Source organism: Podarcis vaucheri (assembly GCF_965113315.1).
Source record: "Podarcis vaucheri genome assembly, chromosome: 6".
NCBI classification, from domain to species: domain Eukaryota; kingdom Metazoa; phylum Chordata; class Lepidosauria; order Squamata; family Lacertidae; genus Podarcis; species Podarcis vaucheri.
Genome location: NC_138764.1, coordinates 38,241,347 through 38,263,567, shown reverse-complemented (window position 1 = coordinate 38,263,567; position 22,221 = coordinate 38,241,347). Strand labels below are relative to the sequence as shown.

The window sequence follows — 22,221 nt, the reverse complement described above, 5'->3', positions numbered from 1 at the left end:
GCATTAACACAAGCTGATAATTGTCAAGTTGTGGCAAGACTAACTGGGTTCCATCCATTTGTTGATCTTATTAATGTCCTTTCTGGGCATTGGATGGGAAGTTTGTCTTTCAGGTAGCCTGGTCCAGTTTTATATGTAACAAGACCTTAAAACTTGCTCCATGGCTAAATGGCAGTGCAGGTCCCTCAGCACTTGCATACATGCCTGGTAAAGGGAACAATGTTTTATGTTCTGTTATGTTTTTATATATGTTAGAAGCCACCCAGAGTGGCTGGGGCAACCCAGTCAGATGGGCAGGGTATAAATGATGATGGTGATGGAAGAGGACGTCCCTATTTTCATTGGAGAAATGTTGGAGGGTATGGAAGCCTGGCTGGATCACAGAGCCCCCATACAACGTGAACATTTTTTAAGTGGAATGTGACTACGTCCAAAACAGATTGGATTGACTCCAGCTCCTGGATAATGAGAATATGCTATTATTTACTTATGAATAATAGCAATATATTCGTCAGCATGCCTAAAGTAGCTCTATGGATCCTAGCCACAATTCATGAATTTGCACCGCAACAGGCTTAGCCCTGTTATCTATATCTATGAGGATCATATATTACAGATCCTATTCTAGGACGAAGGCCCACAGTAGAAAATTTGGGTTGGTTACTTGCTTTTCTTCGAAGCAAAGCCAACTTAAAGGAATGGTCAGAGTGAAATTTGGCTCTTTTACTCTAATATGCAACGTGATAATAAAAGACTTGGTGTCAGTGCTTCTGGCAGCAAGATAAACCACTGTGTGATGACAGATTTCTAATGATTAATGCTACAGTAAACTCAGAACACAATTGCAGCAAAGTGCCAAGGTTAAAGCATGTTGCAAATTAATTTAAATGGGCATTCATGAAAACGATAATGGCCAACATTTTGATAGTTCATGAAGAATGATCTGATTTCTAAGGAAATTCCTCCGAGGGAGGGAATGGACGTAAGCTAAGGGGGCCAGAGATCAGTTCCTCACTATTTGCGGATTCCTTTTCGCTGATACTGTGCAAGCTTCTCAGTTCTTCTCTTTGAGTGGTGTAAATAAGCATAAAAAATATGTTGCCTTAATCAGTACCACATCCAGCGTGCTCTATGCCTCAAAGACATAAATATACAATGCTGAAACACACTGAGTCAGTATCCCTCTGCGTTTGTGAGCCCTACATACCTATTCTCCAATGCTTCTTTGTTTTATTTTGGCATTGATTTTAGTTATGACTTCAAAGGTCAAATTGGAATACCTGCTTGACTGTTCCTGCACTAAATCCATGGAACAAGAATACTTAGGCTGCAGTCTTAACTCCTGGCTGCCAATGGTGGGGTCTTGATAGAGTGCAGCAACCTCACCACCCTAGCACTTGTCCAGACCAGAATTGGGGGCATCTCCCAGGCTGCTGCAGTGAAAAGCCCTGGATCAGTCCTATTGCCAACACGTAATGGCAGCAGGATCTGTATACTAGGGCTGGGCAATATCTGTTTTTCAACTTTGTGATACATCACCAGCTAAACATCGTGATATACCACAATATATCACAATGTCTGAAATAAGGATGGAGGGAGCTATGCAGAGGCATTGGCTTCACGGTTTTTCCTGCATTGTGATTTTTGCCGGCGCCTACTCTTGTGATTCGCTTCCCCCTGCATGAGGCAGGTGAGAGCTGAGCCAGCAGAGTTAACAGGGGCTGCAGAAATTGAGAGCATTATTGGATGGCTTCACAGTTTTCCCCACATTATGGTTTTTGCATGGCACACACACACATCATGATTCGTGATATATTGCCAGGTCAAAAAATTATGTAATCAATATCACAATATGGACTTCAAACTGGCTTTGGGCGATACATCACTATATTGCCCAGCACTACTGCAACGGGGTGAGCTCCCGTTGCTCGGTCCCAGCTCCTGCCAACCTAGCAGTTTGAAAGCACGCAGTGCAAGTAGATAAATAGGTACCGCTCTGGTGGGAAGGTAAATGGTGTTTCCGTGCACTGCTCTGATTTCGCCAGAAGCGACTTAGTCATGCTGGCCACATGACCTGGAAAAACTGTCTGCAGACAAATGCCAGCTCACTCGGCCAGTAAAGCGAGATGAGCACCACAACCCCAGAGTCATTTGTGATTGGACTTAATTGTCAGGGGTCCCTTTACCTTTACTGCAGAAGATGCCTATGGACTTTATTCCAATTTCATAGAGAGCAAAGCTAAGCAGAAAAGGAACAATTCCCACACAACTCTTCCATTAACATGGCATTTGTAAAACTTATACAAAATAGATGATCAGGCTTGTGCCAATGGGTGTTTCTTGCATCCTCACGTTTGAGAATAACCTGTTCCTCATACCATTTCCCCGCAACTTTTTTATTTGGGGTGTCAATTAGACTATAAATGGCTGCACAGTTCTTGTACTGGAAATCTTCAATAGCATCTTAATGAATTATTTAATGTGAGTATATAATTAGAACTACTATTAGGCATGTGATTGATGTTCTTTGCAACAGTAGCATGGCATTGATATCACTCTTTTGACTGCTGTTTTTAGAAAGGCGGAACCAGGCTTTCAATCAGACTGGAACAGTATTTGTCAAAATCCAACAGATTTAAAAGCAAATGCTTATTTAAGGAGAGTGGGGAGAAGACGGAAATGTAATATCTTTGATTTCCTATACTTTACTGATATTAATACCCTTCTGCTTCAGGTATTTGTAATTGGGGAGGGGGGAGAGAAGAACGACTGAATCAGAGACCTTTATATTTGTTGAAACAAAAATGACAGCTCTTGCAGCTGCTAGATTCACACCAGGTGGCTTGACAGAAGCATGGTAAAATGTCAGCTAGAAGGCTTTTTGCTCTGAAGTGGAGTGGGCTTCATTCCTGGTTTGATTGCATGGGGGACTCACTACCAGACACGTACTGATGAAGTGAATACAATCTTGTTCCTGAGCTGAGAAAGGACCGTTTTTATGTATATATTTAAACACAATTATACCTCCTTTCAATTAAACAAAGTGGGTTATTTTTCCTTCCCCAATGGCCTGGTTTTGTGCACCACACTGAACCAAATGGCTCACGGTTAGCCCGGAGAGGTCTAAATCTCTAAGCCAGCGGTTCTCACCCTGTGAGTCCCCAGATGTTGTTGGACTACAACTACCATCATCCCTAGCTAGCAAGGCCAGAGCTCAGGGATGATGGGAGTTGTAGTCCAACAACATCTGGGGACTCACAGGGTGAGAACCGCTGCTCTAAGCCAAAGTGGTGGTGCTGCCCCCAGATGTTGCTGGAGTATAACTCCCATCATCCTTCACTCTTGGCCATGCTGGCTGGGGCTGATGGGAGTTGTAGTCCACCAACATGTGGAGGGTACTACATTGGCTACCCTCATGCTAAGCCAAGCCAAGCCTTTGCTTGTTCTGGCACAGTGGCAAAACAGCTGTGGAAAAGCAAGGCAGCCTCAATGTGCTCCCGGGGTGTATACAAGCTGGCACATTTGTGCTAAGCCGTAATTTGGATGAAATAACAATCGCCAGTAATTCCGAGTAGTGTTGAAAGCAATAATAGCAGACAGAAAACTACATCTGAGATTAAAGCCTGAATTTAACTAATGCAGTGTGCTGGCAGAAGCCAGAATAATGAGGTCCCCCTGTCCCATTTCCTCTGACAAGTAGAGCTAACTAATTCTAGTTCTCCATTCTCCATCCTCTTCCTTGATGAGTTCTACAAGGACAACTAAGGATGTGGCAGGTGACAGGCAGTATCCCTCCCTGGACCAGTTGGAAGTAAGAAGGCTGGCAGGTGGGGCCTGGTTGAGGACAGGTTCAGGAGTGGCAGTGCCCCCATTCTCCCTAATGGATCACCACTGGGGGTGGGGAACAGTTGAAAGCATATCAGGTGGAAGAGGAGGACTGAATCTTTCTGCCTTTCTTCTTATTAGCATGGGGGCAGAGCCATCCTGAGTACAGGAATCTAGTGGAATTTACACTGGCTTAATTTAAACTGGAAGGGACACGGGAGGCGCTGTGGGTTAAATCACAGAGCCTAGGACTTGCTGATCAGAAGGTCGGCGGTTCGAATCCCTGCAACGGGTTGAGCTCCCGTTGCTCGGTCCCTGCTCCTGCCAACCTAGCAGTTCGAAAGCACGTCAAAGTGCAAGTAGATGAATAGGTACCGCTCTGGCGGGAAGGTAAACGGCGTTTCCGTGTGCTGCTCTGGTTTTCCAGAAGTGGCTTAGTCATGCTGGCCACATGACCCAGAAGCTGTACGCCAGCTCCCTTGGTCTATAGAGCAAGATGAGCGCCGCAACCCCAGAGTTGGTCACGACTGGACCAAATTTTCAGGGGTCTAAAAATAATAATTAAACTGACATAAATTACCCCTGTTCCAAATGCCATTCAAGAGTTGCACCGCTGCCAGCTGAGCTGCTCTGAGCCTGGAAGTGTGACAATGAGCTTTCAAAACATAGTTTGATGTACACCAACCCTTTTCGCTGGCATGAATTTTGCCAGGATGCTAAGTCACGTGGCTTGACTTGAGGTTTGGAATAGGCAGAAGTCGCTCCTTGCCTTGCCAAAGCTTTGGGGGACTTATGCCAGCACAAATTCTGCCAGATTAATTTCTGTTGGCTGAACTCCTGCTGAGCTAGTGTAGCCCAGGCTCAGCCAGGTTAAGGGAGTGTTGCCAGTGTATCTCCAGCTCAGCTGTGGTAGCCCAAGGTCCATCTATTCCAAACTCACTAATCCCAGCAGATCATGAGTTTGGACTATGCTCTGTTCCCTGAAACTATGAAAGAAATGGTGAAGGGACAGAAGGAACTAGGGCAGTGGTTCTCAACCTGTGGTCCCCCGATGTTGTTGGACTACAACTCCCATCATCCCTGAGCTCTGGCCTTGCTAACTAGGGGTGATGGGAGTTGTAGTTCAACAACATCTGGGGACCCACAGGTTGAGAAAGGCTAAACTAGGGCAATATACTGATGGGAGACAGTGTGTGTGTGTGTGTGTGTGTGTGCGCACACACACACACACACACACACACACTGTTCCTTTCTCATGTGCTCCTAGACACCACCCACCCACTATGTAATCATGTCATGTCTGGTTTTTCCCTCAGAAATGTTTCTGTTGTGTATTCTTTGTCTCCTTAAACAAAGGTTCCTCTCGAATATTAGTTAATTAAAAATACTAAACTTAATTTCTGCCTAAGGAACGAGGAATAGCTTTGCTGAATCAAATGATCTCCATTTCACCAGAATCTGTTTAAATTAAAAACATCGGCTTCCATAGTTGGGAGGGCGGGGGGTGGGGGGAGTCCTCATCCATGTTAAAATGTTTGAAGCCCATCAATCTCTCTAACCACAAAGCTAATGCGTTCCTTCTGTTTTCTTTGAATGAAATCACCAGAGTGGTTAGATGTTGATTTAACATAAAACAAATGGAAATGGGTGTTTCCTTAGTCATGTGTAGAATTTATTTTGAAAAAAAAGAGAAAGAAAACAATTATCAAGTATTCTGAGTAACTCAATGATTTTGCCATTTATTAAATAATACTTTAGACCAGTAGTCATTAAAATTGATTTGTGTAGCTAACCGTATGATACAAAATGCAAAGTATTACTTGTTTGGAAATTTTGTTTTACCCGTTACACCTTTTTTAAAAAAACAACAACCCGAAAACAAGAATATTTCACGTTGCCTTTTAAAAGTCTGGAGTGCTACATCTCAAAGCTGTTTTGCGCATTTGATTTCCCCACTTTTACATATGTATAGTGACCCTCCTGGCGTCTGCATTTGGGTAGGCAATGCTGTGTGTTCAGAGTTCATGGATCTCAGCTCTTGCAATTTATGCCATTTCCCAATGCTCTGGGGATCTCGGAGGTTTGCCATGGCAGAGATCCCAGCTCACATGTTACAGTGTCACATGATTCTGATGCTAGGGAGACACCTGAGAAAGCAGCCAAATGCAGCATCCGAGCCAGTCTTAAATTAATAGAGTTACGCTAGAGAATTTAAAAAACTCACTAACAATGAAAATAATTTTGTTTTAATTAGGTATTCCCTGCAGGGCTTGCAAACAACAGCCTCGTTACACACTGCAATAAGAGGAACAATGCACTCTAGAAAGAAAGGCCGTTGTGGAATACGTACAGTAATTTTATAGTCCTGCGAAAGGGAGAGGGGGACGTTAAAATTAATATGTGTAAGGAAATGGGGCGTGAGCAGTTTACACTTTTATGAGAATGGAAGTGGGGCTAAGCAAAGAATCATAAGATTAGTAGATGGTTTAAAGCAGGAACAGGGGACCCTTTTCAGCCTGAGGTCCACATTGGCTCCTGGAGAACTTCTCCAGGGCTGCTTGCCCACTGATGGCCAGAAGCAAAATGTGGGTGATGCAACTGAGCTAATTCTTATCAAATAGACTACACTAAATTCAGAGGTTCTTACTTACATACATGCAAACTTACACCTATGTCTAGATCAGGGTTTCCCAAATTTAGGTTTCGAGCTGTTTTGGACTACAACTCCCATCATCTCCACCTAGCAGGACCAGTGGTTAGGGATGATGGGAGTTGTAGTTTCAAAGCAGCTATAGACCCAAGTTTCGGAAACCTGGGTCTAGATGAATTATCATACTTCAAAGCACTTGAAGAGGGTACAGAGCAGAGGTAGTGAGGGGTGTGGCCTGAATAAAGAGGCCTAGAGGACTGCATTTGGCCCCCCTGGGGCTGAGATTTGCTATCCCTGGCATAGGGGTTACGACTTAGGGTTGAAGAACACAAAGGAGGCAGCAAGATGGACTGGTGGCCAGATCAGAGGGCTGAAACCGGGAACCAATCAAGTCCCTCAAAAACTGTTGCAAAATGGCTGGCTGGGGTCTGGAGGAGGCGCTTGAAAGGGCCGTGTCTCTTGAGGAGGTGAGGCATGTATTGGAGGTGGAGCGAATGTGGAAGCAGGGATGAGGAAGCAAGAGCATGGCGCAAAGGGAATCCCTCTCCAGAAGCACTGGCAAGATGAGACTCTGGAAACGACACAATGGCGACTACACAATTACATCACCTATTCAGTAAAGTAGGCCAGGATCATGACACCTCATCTGATGCAGTGCTGCTAGTGAAGCCCTGGAGATTATGAAAGAATGAGTTCAGCTCCCTGAGGTCCCATCCCCGTGGTTTACACCACTGGGATTGCACCATATGCTAATGTATTCTGCAAAAGGGCTTCAGACTGGGAGCCTGTCCACAGTGTCACGTTCCTGAGAGAGCTTTTCCCAGTGTGCCTTTTAGTCTCTGTACTGAGTTCCTTTCAAGTTGTCTGCCGCTCAGAACTTACCACAGCGGTTTTGAAACTGTGTTCTGGCAAAAACCTTGGGGCTTCCTGAACGCTTAGCGGGAATCCCTTGATCGGATGTTCTGCCTTTGGGAAAACAAAGCTTCAGGAAGAAATGCTTCGCCTCACTTCAGCTGCACCATGGGATGCGCACAGTTGGTCACTCATTTTGAGGTGCACGCTGAGACTAAGTGAGTCTTACAGAATGTTCCAGAAAGAGTCCAGAAAATTTCACAGCTTCTTCCCCATGAAAAATGGGAACTCTAAATCATCTCTGCCAACCAAAACTGCAACTTAAGTTAGACACACTCCAGGGCCTTTATGAAAAGGCAGAAATGCAGTTTAAGCCAGACTTGAAATTCCCTGCTTTCAAAACTTTACATTTCTCTCTTAACTTGAATTCTGGTTGGTCTTTGGCAACACACAGACACACAGAGCTATATTTTGGCCCAAGGTCATTTTCAACCAAAAAACAAATAAAATTCAACAGTAATTAGTATCCAGCTGGGGCTGTTATGGTCAAGTACCTGCCAAGTCCCACACTCCATCAGGGGACCCAATGCCAAACCTCAGAGCCCCAATGATCCTTCTCCTGTTCACTTGCTCTCTTCAAGTGAGTAAGAAATGACTGGACTAGATGAAAGAACAGTACTCACCTCATCCTCTAGGTAGCTGAACAGATTGGGTCTAGAGCAGGCTTCCTCAACCTTGACCTTCCAGATGTTTTGAGACTACAATTCCCATCATCCCTGACCACTTGTCCTGCTAGCTAGGGATAATGGGAGTTGTAGGCCAAAAGCATCTGGAGGGCTGAGGTTGGGGGAGCCTGGTCTAGAGGGAGTGGACATGAATGGGAAGTGACAGAAGCAATGAAGGGGAGGTGGCCCAGGTCCGGAAGGGAGCACCACTGAATGCATCTTATGCAAGAGGAGCTGGCATTGGCATTTGAAAATGCAACTCTGTTCATGCATACCTCACCACTTAAAGCAATTGCATCAATGTTTGGTGCAAAAGACAGGACATGATTATCACAGTGTGCTTTAGATGATGCTTGGTTTGGAAGCTCCACCTGGTACAAAATGCTACAGCTAGTCTGTTGATGGGGACTACCACTAGAACATAACTCTGATGCTAAAAAGCTTTCACTGGCTGCCCACATGTTACTGGGCCAGGTTCATTGTTTTTGTATTAACTTACAAGGGCGTTAATAGTTTGGGCTGCAAATGTCTTACAAACTGCCCAATCACTTTTGTTCCTGCTTGTTCACTGAGACCTTTTGTGGGGTTTCTGTTGGTGGTTCCCCGTGACTCAGATGCATTCAGTGCTGTGGATCCAATCCTGTGGAACTCCCTCCAAGTGTGTTTAGACAGGCATCTTCCTGGCTGAACCTGACAAAGACATTCTTGTTGCCTTGTGCATTTTAAGGTAGTGTTTCGTTTTGTGATGGCTATTTATTGCTTTATTTTCTGTATGCTTTATTTCTATGTACACTGCTTGGAAATGTTAATGCTTATAAGGTATATAAATATCTTTGATTAATAATAATAATAATAATAATAATAATAATAATAATAAATCCTAGTGTGCCTTTTAAGGGTGCATCCTTGGCATATTTCACTTTAGTCAGTATACACAGAATGATTTACCATGTTTGCTCATCCATGGGCGCAGTTGAAGCTTGGAAGAGTCTTTGTTCCAACATGCAGAGGCAAAAGCAAAGCATTATTCAATCAGACTAGACTGAATCCAGACATAGTAGCCTATTGGGAAGATCTATTGCCAGAAAAAGACACTTAAATTTGGTTTAAAGCCAAAGTGGATTAAAGTGTGATTCAACATTTGTACAACCTTAGTGAGTGGTATGCAATACATCAAGCAAGTCAGTTATTTGCTTCAGAACAGGGTGGAGAGGTGTTGAAAGCTCTTGAAACTTATCAAATGGCCAGAGAATTTTCCAAATTCTGATGGGTTAGCTGCTCTCTCAACCTGTTACCCTCCAGATGTTGTTGTATTATGCTTCCTATCATCCCTGGTCATTGGCAATACTGGCTGGGAATGAGACCTTTTAGTTTTGGTTTACTATGTAAACATATAGATTGGCTTCTTTTCTGGAGCATTCTGGAGCTGTTTCTATGTCTCCTTCTGCACTGAATCTGTTTTCTATTTGTGGCATGCTGTAGTTTATATCAAACCTTTTTTAAGGGCTAGAAACTTGCATAAGCGAATGAAAGATAAATGCTCAGATTTTCCCGGTGCTGAATTTTGCACCCCTGTCCATTTTCATGCTTGCAACTGCTTCCAGGAGAAAGGCTTTAATGATTTTTTGCTCACATGGCAGGAGATATAACATGTACCAAGATGTATTCTCCCAAAGTAGCTGCTCATACTCAGCAATTTATCTGTCTAGCAGAGGGAAGAGTGTTGTGTGGCTGTAACTGGGAGCGCAATTTGACCCATTTTGTCAGATAGGTTCAATCACCTTTTGGAAATGTGTTCTCCCCAAGAATGCAGCTGTCAGTACAATTGGCTGAAAGTGTTGTCAGGAACCCTTTCATTAGAGCCCATACACAGCGAAGTTGTATACAATTCCTTGAGAATCATGGCAATAATCCATAACGATTGGCCATTAGTCTTCTCAAGTGCTTTATCCAGTAGGTATTTGAATTGTTCCTACTGGATCAACCCGAATTGCATGTATAGCAGACATGAAGGGAAATGTTACAAAACCTAAAATTAAATAGAATTGTGTTAGAGAAAGTGAGCTGGATTTTTCTACCCCTCCCTCCCCCCCCAAAAAAAACCCCACAACCCAGACAAAAACACACACATCACAATAGTTTTGATTGAAATGGCCCTGCGCTTGAAATTCACTGGCCCCATGCTACATTCTCTGTGAAAAAGGCCAACTGGGTTGTTTTATTTGTGTGGGTGTGCATTCATTCTATGCCTTTCCATTCTCTGTGGGTAACCTTTGCGGAGTCTGTGAACTCTGCAGTACTTCTAAACTGTGTCATGGCAATCTCATGGCCCGTGGCAAATAAAACCAGACTTTACCAAATTGTTGTGATGCCCCTAGAAGTGTAGCATGGTAAGTTGGGCAAAATGGGACAAAAATAAAAATTGGGATCATACCATGATGAAGCACGGTTATTATGTCAAGGCAGCTTGTGTAAGTCTGAACAGGACATCACCTCTAGACTCTGTGATAAAGGGAATATCTATATGCTCTTAATATCTAGTTCATAGGATACTTTTCACAGGTTACTTTTTCCTCCATATGAACAATTTGGCATGCGAGCAGCCCTTAGCGCACGGAAAACTAAAGCAGCAGCTGTGATTGGCATCCATTTTTGGAGCATCAGAGATCACAGGCATTGCCGAGGCTGAAATCTGTGAATGGCCACCTTGTGTGAATTAACGTGAGCGAGAAACAAAAGTTGCAAGCAGTTCCAGGGTAACATATAAATCACCTCTAATGTCAAGTCCAAGTGGAACAAAAAGTGGGCAGCAATAAATATGAGAAGTAAATATAACACTTTCCGTTTTATAACAAGCTGTAAGGATGAAGTATTTTAGTTAAGAATTATATCATGTCATATATATATTTCACCATTATTTTGGTGGGGCTGGTGCGTATTGTTTTCTGTAACATTTTATCACAGATCAATATCTTCTCTTTCTCTCTCTTTCTCCCTCTCTCTCTTACACTCACAAATAACATATTGCAAACACAAGCAAGATGATGTTTACAATAGGTTATATACTTCACAAACAATATCAGCAACTGAGATCAGTTGGAAATGACACTTGAACTTTGCTAAATATTTGTATACTTATTGCAAAAATTGTGGGGATATGTAATTAGTGATATATCTAATTAGTGACTTTTAAACATTATTCCAAGACCCATTTCCTATTGCGGCTTTGATCCCATTAACTAGGATTTAATCAACATTAAGTAACTCTATATAAATCTCTGTTTTTCAGCCAAAAGTTCAGTGCAGCAATCCAGCTACCCAGACATGCACTTTTAGGTAGCAGTGATTGAAAATGCTTAACTCTCCCACGAATTCAATAGGACTTAACAGTGTTTAGCTATAGCTGTGTTTTTAGCTATAGTTTTGGTTTTTAGATTACACAATTCCTTTGGCACAGAAATATTATTTCTAAAGCAATGATTCCTTATGTTGTCTGTGGAACAAAGAAAACACAAATATCTACAGTCCTTACTGAGGCAAAACTTTCACTCTGAGCTGAGCCCCCTCTTTCTTTCTTTCTTTCTTTCTTTCTTTCTTTCTTTCTTTCTTTCTTTCTTTCTTTCTTGACAGCTAATAGATAAGAAGGAATTTCTCTTCTTTATCCTAGCAAAAGAAAAGCAAACACAATAATCCCTGTTTATTGTTGCAAGGTTTGTGACCCAGTCTTGCTCCCGTTCTCTGACTGCACAAAGGTCAGAAACTGCCCCTCTATCAGCAAACTCGCTTTTCAGATTCTTTATCTGCACTAGCACCTATCTTTAGAAACCAGGAATACATTTTTACATAATATGGGTACCATAATGCATTTGATCCATCATTTCATATATACAGACTCTGATTGAGAAATCTCTACAGGGCTAGTAGTCTTTCAGCCTAGAGAAATGCGCTATTGAAAATCAGTATTGACTTGAGTATTGTTTTCAAATAATTTAAGAAGTCAGTTTTGTGTCTAGCATCTTGGGTTCTGCCATGTTCTTTGAACAATTTATATCTATCAAGAGTTGGTGTTCTGTACTGAAGGTGAGAAACAATCAGGTTTCTAGGTCTCCGTATTTTGGAGATGAACTTTAAAATGTGCAGGCATTACCTGCTAGTCTTTTAGAAGCAGTAACTTAACTGTGTGAGCCATCCTAGCAGTCAGAGAACACCTGTGCTCTGTAGAGCTCCCTTTCCTCCCCCTCATCATCCACATCAAATATCTTAAGGAACTCTTTCCATAATCCACGTATCTATTTCCCTATGGCTATGTATCCTTTAGCTACCATTACTCTCTTTTTTGTAGAATGAATGCTCAAGAAAATGCCATATATTCTGCAGTTTAAAAAAATTGTGTTAGCATTGATAGCCTTATCTTCCATGAAGTTGTCTAACCCCATTTTAAAGCCATCCAAGATGGTGGTGATCTTGTGGTAGTTTAACCATGTTCAGTGTAAAGAAGCAACTCTGAGAGATGTAGGAAAATGTCTATCTACTTTCTCCAAATGATACATAATTTTATACAATGCTTATCATGCCTCTGCCTCCTCTAGTGCCTGCTGTTACCACGTCCAGACAATATCCTGGTTTCCTTCTCCCAAACAAGTGCTTTCCTTATTGAGAACCCAGTGATAGAAGGTAAGAGCTGTCTGTAGACCATTTTGCTTCAGAACTTTCTGGATTTAAGTTAGAGGAGACAACAAACCTTTGAAAGAAAGCAAACATGCTGCTGCTAAGTTATAACTGTAGCAGTTACAAAACATAAATGTTTGGCAAATATCATATATACATCTTGTGGCTTCAACTTTGGCTTTCTGACACTGCCCTGACTTCGATCTGGTATTAACTGGACCCCTAAAATGGGATATTCAGTGTAAATTCATTCTATCAGTTTCCTCAGAGCCTGGTTCATTGTTCATGTGGGAACAGTCAACATATTTGGATGCTAGGACACACCTGAAAATCGCTGGCAGCATTTTACAGCAATAAGAAGCAGTACTCTTGAATAAATCACTTTCCTAATTTTCATAGTGGATGTTCCTTTGAAGCATGGAATACCTCTTAAATTGCTTCAGACTATGCTTAAAACTTTTGGGACGCGGGTGGCGCTGTGGGCTAAAGCCTCAACGCCTAGGGCTTGCCGATCGAAAGGTCGGCGGTTCGAATCCCCGCGGCGGGGTGCGCTCCCGCTGCTCGGTCCCAGCGCCTGCCCACCTAGCAGTTCGAAAGCACCCCCGGGGGCAAGTAGATAAATAGGTACCGCTTACCAGCGGGAAGGTAAACGGCGTTCCGTGTGCTGCGCTGGCTCGCCAGAGCAGCGTTGTCACGCTGGCCACGTGACCCGGAAGTGTCTCCGGACAGCGCTGGCCCCCGGCCAATAGATGTGAGATGGGCGCACAAACCCCAGAGTCTGTCAAGACTGGCCCGTTCGGGCAGGGGTACCTTTACCTTTACCTTTACCATGCTTAAAACCCAAGGCTTCAACGCTGTGAAAATATCAAGGATGATAACATCCTGAAGAATGGAAAGCCCCCTCTTAACTACTTCAAATAAGTTCACTTTAAAACTGCTGCTCCGTTCTTCTACATAGTAAAACTCAGTTGTGTCAACAGAGCAAAAAGATGTCTGCAACTCTGAAGGCTCACACTGTTAAAAAGCTTTCATTGCAGGTTTCTCTGAGTATCGAACAACCCCATTTTTCTGGTGTGAACTGCATAACTCACTCAGGGAAAGCGACCCCAGGGCAATTTGTGGTGGCACAATGGAGCTAATACAGGAGGACTGGTCCTGAAGCTGAAATAACTCACTCCAGAAGAATGACCCTAGGGCAATTAATGGTGCCACAACAGAGCTAATACTGGAGGCTTTTAAACAACAATTTGGCCTTTTGCAATCATTGCTGCAGGAGGAAAAAAAGAGGGCATGGCCAGAAAAAACAGGACGTGGTTGTGATATGGTTGTATCACCTGTGCTCAGAGCTGCAATTATTTTGTACCCGTGGCGTTAACACACAGGTGCCATCCCTGAAGGCAGCTCTGAAGCCAAAATATTTTTACACGTTCACACGGCCAGAATTTTGTTTTTGTTTAAGACCCACTGATATTAAAAAACAAAACATGAATCTTCCCTTACATGAAATCTTGTGGTACAGAATTTATACCCACTCAGGCCAGAACTACAAATTACATTAAATTGAGACTAGAATCTGAATGTGATTTGAACTAAGAAGCTCATGGTAAGACCTTGGCCAGTCACCAACTCTCAGCCTAACCTACCTCATAGGGCTGTTGTGAAGATAATATGGAGAGATGGACAGCCACATGTGCCACCTTGAGCTCACTGGAGTAAAGGTGGGATTTTAAAGGCAGCAGCAAATAATAAATAACTGTACAGATGTTGCTGAAAATGAGAACTGAACACTTTTTGCACAGTCAAAAATACAGACTGTTAAACATATGCACACAAATAAAGAACACTAAAGGAATAATGAAACTCACTGATAATTGTTCTTAGTTTATCATGCTCATAGAACAATTGGCTCACTAATTATATTGCACAGGTTACATATCTCATAATCTTAAAAAAAATAAATGGACTTGAGTTGAACTGATCAGAAGATGAAGGACTACCGCAGTGGAAATAAATGGAAGCCATGGAGCCATAATAGTTTTGCTCATATTATTATTATTTGTTTTTAAAAAGGTTTATTTGCTTGCTGTACTTGCTGGTTAAATTTCTACATAATGACAGTCTCCCAAATTTTAGCAATCTACTGCTGTGTAGGTGGTTGCTTTGGAGACTTCCAATTATGTGCTATACACAACTCTGCAGTTGCATACAGTTGCTTAAGGAGGTATTTTCTGCCCGAATCCTGGGTCATTAGCTTCGAAATGACGAAGAAGCATAGTTTGGGGAGTTATCGGAGGTTCAATGTGGAGTGGATAAATTTCTGTCGGTAATCAACAACCATGTTCCCAAACTTCTTCATGCTTGTGTATTCTCTCCAAAGGTGAAAGTATGACTCAATCTGACCACACCCCCTTCCAACAGTAATGACTATAAGTTCTGACATAGTAGATAAAGTTATGCTTCATAATATTCCAGTGACTGAAATTTTCATACTCTTCTTCTTCTTCTTCTTCTTCTTCTTCTTCTTCGTGTTGCTGGATAAAGTTGCAAATGATTCCCCATCATTTTCTTCTGAAGATTCCCCCAAGTCTTTCTTTCCCTCCTATACCCAAATATTTCCCCCCTGGGACAGCTGTACAAAAACGTAGAACAGAACCAGCATGAAAATAACACCATTCTTTGGAAGACTTGAGTTCTGCGGCCTGAAATGTTTAGCCCGCATCTGTGAGGTTGGGAATGTGCCTGCTGACTCTAGCTCTGTGCTCCTACATAATGATGGTCCTCTCTGCCAAAAGTCCTACACACGTATGCCCCAATTCACGGGGCACTGGTGGAGGAAGAGGAGTGCGGGGGGAGTGCACTGCACTTGGCAGTGCAATCCTGGTGGGGTGCCATCGCGGCTGGCCCTGCCACTGCAGGCAGCGTGCCCCGTCCCCGGGACGCGTGCCAGCCCCACCCCCACCTGCACTCTGCCCCCCCCCCGGTGCCAGAGCTCTGGCACTGTCATGGGGATGCCAAATATGCAGCTGACCCCCTGGGCAATGTGTGATCAGACACACAATAGGATGTATGAGTGTGGGCTTCAGTGAAGATGTGATATTGAACACATGGGTGTCAGGTCTGGTGAAGAGGTGGGATTGGGGAGGGGTTCGGATCCCCAGCCTCCCCAACTGTTTGCACAGGGCACCCACTTATAACTTATGTACAGGAACTTAGATAACACTCTAAGAAATCCTGCATGGGTATAAAGTGGACAAAATAAGAAACTAACATTAACCGAACCATAATTATATTGATAATGTTTATGTGTATGCTCAATTTCTGGATGGAAATTAAGCATCAAATTTGTCAAACAGTGCTGTACACTCAACTCTCTCTGTGTACATTTATCCAGACTTCCCTTTGTCCTATAGTTATTTTTTCTTTGGTTCCATTGCTTTCCCCAGGAAAACTCACTGTCTACCGCTGAATTGGAACAAACTTGCGGTGATTGGCAAATTCAGCGGTGAGTGGCGGGTCTTCTCAGGGAAAGAAGCAGGACAAAAGAAAAATCTACTACACTATGCTTAGATGTCATGGACCAAATCAAAGTGTGGATGAGCTCTAAGTGTGTGTGAAGCTATAAAAGTACAGGGCCTTCAGGTATAACCAGAATAAGCCAAACCACTGTAGTCTTAATACAGGCAAAAGCACTATGAGTTATGTAACAAAGAAAAATCTAAGCAGCCCAAAGGATTCTCATTTAATTGTGGTGTCTCATTTAATTGTGGACAGTGGGCTTTTAAAATTGTTTTTATTGTCCTTTCTATGGGTCATTCGATGTGAGGTGCTAATTTTATGGACAGTTGTAGTGGACAGTGTTGGGTAAGGAGGACTTGGTTTCAAAATCCCTTTTCAGCAGTCATGCTCATTGGGTGCGTCTACCTCACAAGATTGTTGTTTGCATAAAAGAGAGGACATGCCTCAAAATCCTTTGAGGGTGTATAATAGAGTACCAGTACTTATTAAAAACCAAGGGGACAATATAACCCCTGTGCAATTGTGGATGTTAGGAAAGGAGCATTTCCCGCTCTGATATCCAGAGCTGTTACCTTGTAGGAGGGATAGGTAAGATGCAACGTTTACAGGATCCCTCTCCATTTCCCCTCAAACTGCATCTTTGAATGAGGCCGAAAGAGGAGTCCTGCCACCGTGTAACCTTCCCCACAGCTGCCAGGCAGGGAGATCCATCAAATGCTCATAACGTGTGCGCGAACCCTGGCACGAGAGTTTCCGAAAGCCCTCTGATTCCAGACAAAAGAACAGCACTTTTTTTCCTTTCCTTTCTTCCTTTTGGAAAGTGAGCGGGGGGGAAGTGGGCAGGCGGGAGAGAAACCCTTCCCGCAGTTTGCGGGAATTTTCACGGAGGGGGAAGAGAAAGTAGCAGAGCTTCCCTTCTGCGCCTCCGAGGGTCACGGGCAGTTTCGCACCCTTCTTTCGATACGGTTCCCGAGCGCTGTTTCTCTGTTTTCTTGTCGCCCTGCTGCCCTGGGAACAGGGGAAATGGAGAAGGAAGCGGGCGCGGGGAAGGGATTTCGGAGCAAACAAATGAGAGCCAAACACTTTTAAAGCAGAAAGAAAGAAAAGAAAGACAGACCCCCCGGGCATATGGGGAAGGGGTTTAATCTGGTCATTTTTATTTAGTTAGTTAACAGTTTTCCCGTTCCCTTTGCCCCGGGTCGCTGCGAGTTGATCCCACGCCCCGCAAAGTCGACTGAATGGTTCGGAGGCGCGTGAAGACGGTGAAGAATGGCGGACGGAGTTGGGTTCGCATTTCTCCGTCTGGTGCGCGCGCGCCTGCGCCCTCCCCCTCAGTCCCCGCCAGACCCTCGGAAGTTCAACTTCGGAGGCTTCCCTGCGCCGCCGTCCCCCCCCCCTCACAACTGCCTCCTTCGCCTTCTTCCTCCTCCTCCACTTGGCCAGCCGCACTTGCTGCTCGGCTCTCGCACCCGCCCAGTGTGGGGGGTGGTGGTGGTGGTGGCCCTCCTGCGTTTTGCTATCCCGAGTCGGCGGCGCTAGGCGCGGGCAGCTTTTTACACACACAAAGGAGAAAGGGAAGAGGCAGGCAGGCAGGGAGAGGGAGGCAAAAAGCCGGCGACGAAACTTTGCGCCGGGCTGCAGCTCGCCGCCGCCTGCCCTGCCCAGCGCGCCGAGAGGGGAAGCCGGCCGCCAAAGCCTTCCCCCGGAACGAGCGGCGAGGCGAAGCCGTCTGCAGCGCCGCGGAGGGGCTGGCGAGGAGGCCCTCTCTGCCAGTGGGCGGACAGCACCCAGTGGGGACCCCGAGATGCAGCCGAGCCTCCTGCCTCGCTGCCCCAAAGCTCCCAGCCACCGCCGGCTGAAGTGATCCAGCGCTCCCTGCCGCCGCCAGATCGAGCCCAAGGCTTTTGCACCAACACCCACCCGCACCCCCGCGCCGCTCCTTTCTCTTTCCCTCCCCAGCCCACCTCCCGCTCTCCTCCCCAAAGCCGTGCAGCCGCAAGCAGCTCAAATGGAGTGGAAAATGGCCAGTGGTGGCAGATCGAGCCTTTAGATTATCTCCTTCACGTTTGGTACTTAGCTGTCTCTAATCTGCTTTTATTTGCCAGAAGCCCCCCTCCCCTTCCACCAGCTCGGGCGGGTGGCGGCGGCGAGACACAAGAAGCGGGGTGGTGGGGAAGAGGAGAATATAGATATGTCCCCCCCATATTTTTGGCTGCCGCCGCTTCTATACATGATGATATGTTTATATGATTAGCTGAGCCCAGCGGTGGGGAGAAGAGAGAGAAAGAGAGGGGGTGGAGATTGGAGGAAGAGGTGGAGGCTGGAGGTGGCTCCAGTTCAGAGCTAGTGGAGAGTCCGTGTCAGGACTTCGCAATCCCCAGTCACACACTGAGAGAGAGAGGTGCATGGACGAAAGGGAGCTGGCAATACAATTCACTGGGATTTTTCTTTTTCTTTTTTTCTTTTAAGGGCGATTTCACTCGCCCCCCGCCCTCCTTTCCCTCTCTGTCTCTCTTCCTTTCTCTCCCCCATTGTTTTGAGCGACCAGCTTTGCTCTTGATCTCCGTTCACGGGGCAGCGGCGGCGGCAGCAGCAGCAGCAGCGTCGAGGAGAGAGGAGAAGCAAGGAGGAGGAAAAAAAGCGAAGCTTGAAGAAGGGCTGGAACTGGATCCTGCCAGAGGCCAGGATGCCATCCAGGGAGATGTAAATGAGGCCGACGAGGACGACGGAGAGAAAGGGGGCTTTTCTTTCCGATTTCCCCTCTCGCGCGCGTCTGCCTGTGCTTTGCAATCGCAGCGCCTTCTCCCCACTTCGCCTCCCCGCCGAACAATTGAGTTGATTCCGGCTGCTCCTGTTGGCGTCGCCTTCTTTCCCGCCCCCCCCCCCTATCCATCCCAGTCGCCTAGAGAAAAGAGAGAGGACTCCAGGGCTGGTCACATCCAAGACGGTGCTTGCACCTAGCGCTCTTTTGTTGTGGTGCTTTCTGATCGACCAAAATAATTGTTTCGATTTTTCTTTTGTTTTACCTCCCTCCTTCCTCGCTCTCCTTCCCCCACCCCAAACATTTATTTAAAGGAGTGCGAGCGTGCTTTTGGGAAGGAGCCGCGCGCGTTGGGACCTGGAGTGTGTGGGGGGAAATGTTGACTTAACCTCTCGCCGAGCCCCTTCGGCTGCCTGGGCTCTTTTTTTTTTGCTTGGACGGAAGGGAGACGAGCAGCCTCCTGGTGTGCGTTTTGTCCCAGCCCAGCGAGCTGCGAAGCCAGCTGCTTTCCTCGCCTTTCTTCGCTTCTTCCACCTAGCCCAGCGCTTTTTCCTTGACTTGCCCGGCGATCCTCCACCACCTTCCCCTTCTGGCTTTTGTGTTTGCTGGCGCGCGCCCCCCCCCCCGGGCCAAAACATCGCCTTTAAACAACAAACAACAGCAACCGCCACCTTGTGATCAGAAAGGGGTTCACCCTGTACCCCCTTTACCGGGGCACCCCCAGATGCAAGAGGAAGCCCGGCTCGGCTTTGGCTGCGAACCCAAAGGTAAGCGTCTCCTCCCTCCCTCCCTCCCTCCCTCTCGGTGTGTGCGGATTATTCGTGGGTGAGATGCTTCTTTCCCACTTGCAGGACCTGTTCGCTTACTTCGATCGCCCCCTTTTGCAAGCCATTTGCATGCAAGGGGACTGCTTACTTTGCAGGAGAGGGGTGTGTGTGTGTGTATGTGCTTCGGGGGGGGGGTGCGGGAGAAATACACTGTAGAGCCTCAGCCCTAACCCCCTTTTCCCGCTATGGGGAGGGAATTCCTCCAATAAATCTGTATCGAACTGTTTTCCGTCCTATGCATTCTGATAACCCCCCCCCCCAATCTTCCATCACCTGGAAAAAAGAGAGCTGTGCGCGCCGCATAAACCAAAGTGTGTGTGTGTGTGTGTGTGTGTGTGTGAATGTGTGTGTGTGTGTGTGTGAATGTGAATGTATATGGGAAGGGAGAGGCATGGGGTGGTCAACACTCAGGCATGGGGAGGCTCGCGATGGTCCTTTTACTTCCTAGATCTTCCTCCCTGGGCAAAGGCAGATCAGATGAGGGTTGAACTCTGAAGCTGGGGTCTTTCCCGGGCAAGTGGAGGGTGGGAAAGAAGGTGACCTGAGAGCGTAGTCACATGTGAAGTGGCGCAGGCTCTGGGGTGGCGATCCTCGAGGGCCTTGGCCTCTTGAAGGGCTGAGAGTCCGGCTGGAGGAGGAGGAGGACGACCAGAGGCAGTTTTTTCCCGAGGGCTGTGCGGGCCTGTGATCAGACCCAGCGAGAGCGCGCGCGAGGATTTCCCCCTTGCGCCGCGCGCAGCGGGGCGGACCGGCGCTCCTCCCGGGGATTTGGCGAGAGGTCAGTCAGTCCGTTGTTGCAGGCCACTTTCGCTCGGGGTTCCCCCTCTTCCAGCCTATCCTCCCTACCCACCCCCCGGCCGCTCGCCACGCAAATCATCCGCCACGCGAAACCCCCGCGTGGCATGTAAGCTCCCTCGGGAACCGCCAGCAGCTCAAATGCTGGGCGAGTGGGTGGGTGGAAGGCAGAGAAACCTCTCCCGGCTTGCTAAACTTTGCCCGATCCTCAAGAAAGACTGTTGCTCTGGTATTAATTTGACTGGCCTTCGGGTCCCCCTTAAAAAGAAATAAAGTGCGCAAAGTGAGATTGCAGCAAGTGCTCAAGCCATACTTAATGCGAAGGACATTTTTATGGGGATTCCAGAGGACTTTCTTTACCAGCGAGTGTGCCCAGACTTGTGGGTGTAAAGTGACCTGGGACTGGAAGTCTGTTTGGGGTTGGGGTGTACACATTGTCTCCTGTTTTGCAGCTCTTATTTCTCCCATGGAAAGAAATTAGTGTGGATTTGTGGAGCGGGAGAGGGGTTTCTTTAGGAATCCTACTTCTCTTAGGGGGGGGGGGGATAACCTCCAAAGAAGGCTTGCAAGTCTCTGGCTAAAAGCAAGAGCCATCTGGATCCTGTTATTGGAGCAAGCTTTTCTCTTTCTTCCCTTTGCTCCAGCATTCTTTGCTATGTGTGTGACCAGCCAGGCAGCCTCCTCACTCTGGGAGCTTTTAGAGTAGAAAGCCTGGTGGCTGATTTCATTCATCTGGCGCTCTCTCTCTCTCTCTCTCTCTCTCTCTCTCTGTGTGTGTGTGTGTGTGTGTGTGTAGCAGGCCCCTACCAAGTCGTCTTCATGAATTCAAGTGGCCCGCTGAGAGGAAAAGTTGCAGCCCTTTAAGTAAATAATGACTTGTTGCACTTTTATTTTTACTAAAGCACAAGGATGGAGGAGCAGCCTGACTAGCTTCCCCCCCCCACCTTGCACGAGACTTGCAAATAGTAATGAATTATAATCCTTTGCAGTTGTGGCTCTTGAGGGGAGGCAAAAAGGAGAACCTGTGCTCCATTTCTACTTGTTAGGTATTTAGGACCACCTGGGGACAAGTGGCGTGTTGGAGGATGCTTTTGAAAAGTGTAAGCTAAAGTTGTGATTTATTGTAGCATCTTGGGGGTGGGAATCTAATTGGGAGAAGTGTTTGGATACAGTTCTGGTAGCCTGAAAAGCCGCCTTCTCTTAGACTCAAGGTGTGAGGGATTTCTTCCATAAGGTGGTGTGTGTTTGTGTGTTGACGATACCCTGTAAAAGACTCTGGATTTTTGCTTTGTAATTAATAATAGACTCTTATAAATCTGGTGGTGGTGGGTTTTGGGCACAATTGCTTTGGCAAACCCGATCTTCATCTTGGGCTTCAGGTGTATGTTGTTTATCTTCCCCTTAAGAACATGTTCTTAGAGCATTCTGCAGAACAAATGTTCTGTTGTTTGGTTTCTTCAGACACTCTGATTCCCTCCCTTTTGTTGCCTGTCACTAAAAGAGGTGCCATTTCACATCATTCTGCACAAATTGTTTGAATTAATGCAAGTGTGAATTCTTACCGTTTGAAGGGGGCTATTAGCATATCAAAGGTTTCTTAGC

The 22,221-nt window shown here is 45.8% G+C and overlaps 1 protein-coding gene across 18 annotated transcripts in view; it reads left to right on the top strand.

Moving 5' to 3' along the window:
• The window catches only part of ADGRL2 (adhesion G protein-coupled receptor L2), a 246,900-nt gene that overhangs the window by 21,991 nt on the left and 202,688 nt on the right, over positions 1–22,221 (top strand). For 2 of the 18 annotated variants that reach the window (XM_082228067.1, XM_082228066.1), the window contains exon 1: positions 18,405–19,764. The exons of 1 other annotated variant lie outside the window; for it this stretch is intronic. The gene's annotated coding sequence lies outside the window, so the exon portion shown is untranslated. Of the gene's footprint in view, positions 1–18,404; positions 19,765–22,221 lie in introns of those variants that run through there. 15 more of the 18 variants (XM_082228062.1, XM_082228073.1, XM_082228076.1 and 12 more) reach the window with 12 other exon arrangements.